Below are 1054 nucleotides of genomic sequence, written 5' to 3'. Positions count from 1 at the left end.
GAAGGACTTTTTTTACATCCCCCAGAGCAAGACCAAACAGAAGCTCTGGGGAATCAGTTCCCACAGTACCACATGTGACCCCAGTAACTGGAGCCCATCAGACCTCGATGCACAAGCAACCAGAGACAAACCCTGTTTCATCAGTGCTGTTTTCCTCCTTACCAGAGCTACACACTGCCAGAACATCGAGCAGTACTTGAAAGCAATTCTCATGTCTGCTTCCAAAGTATACCAAAATTTGTGCAGATGTTGACCAGGAAGATTAAGAAGCATCTGGCACTTCCAAACCAACTCCCCTGAAGTGATGGGACTGACCATTTGCTGCAGGTTCTGGGTACCTGCACTGCAGTCAGGTACACTGAAGGATGTAAGAACTGCCTCTCAGCTCGTGTAGTCATCCCCACAATCCTCCCCTCATGAACAAGACTCAACTCTCAGCCATTAAATCCCTCAGAAAAGGGTACTGAGATGCCAACACTACATATTACCTCTCAAAGCCTCAGATAACTTCAGGGTGCACATCTGCATTTCCTCCCTTTCACCTGGAGGAAGTCTGACATCTTGCAATGCTTCCCATAGACTTCAAAACCAAATAACAAATTAAAAAATCATTAAAAAATTAGCAAATAAAAAAATAACAGAAATAACCACCCTCAGCACTGTGAGGCCACCAGCTGCCCCAGAGCAGGAGCTGCATCCGCCTCCATCACGTAAACCCAGCTTGCTAGGCTGCAAGCATTGCCTCATGCATGGTACATCTATCACATCACCCTCAGCCATGCTCAGGCACCCTCTGCTGTTGGATGCTCAAGTTTTGCTGACACTATTGCTGTCAGGTTGCTGCGTTCTACCCCTTGGACACAGCCATTCATTACAGAGCACATGGGTCTGTCACCACATCCCATTTGCTCTCCGCACCATATGTTAAATCAGTAAGCAGAGTAGAATCATTAATCTTCTTAGGTTCAGCACCTGCCTTTTTTTTTTTTTTTTAAATGTTATCATCATCATCCTTTTCCTGTCCCATGAGAATACTTGGAAAAAAAAATACGGA

This window comes from Meleagris gallopavo, chromosome 13, assembly GCF_000146605.3.
Source record: "Meleagris gallopavo isolate NT-WF06-2002-E0010 breed Aviagen turkey brand Nicholas breeding stock chromosome 13, Turkey_5.1, whole genome shotgun sequence".
Lineage (NCBI taxonomy): Eukaryota > Metazoa > Chordata > Aves > Galliformes > Phasianidae > Meleagris > Meleagris gallopavo.
The sequence above is the reverse complement of the archived record's forward strand: the minus strand, read 5'-3'. Positions refer to the sequence as shown.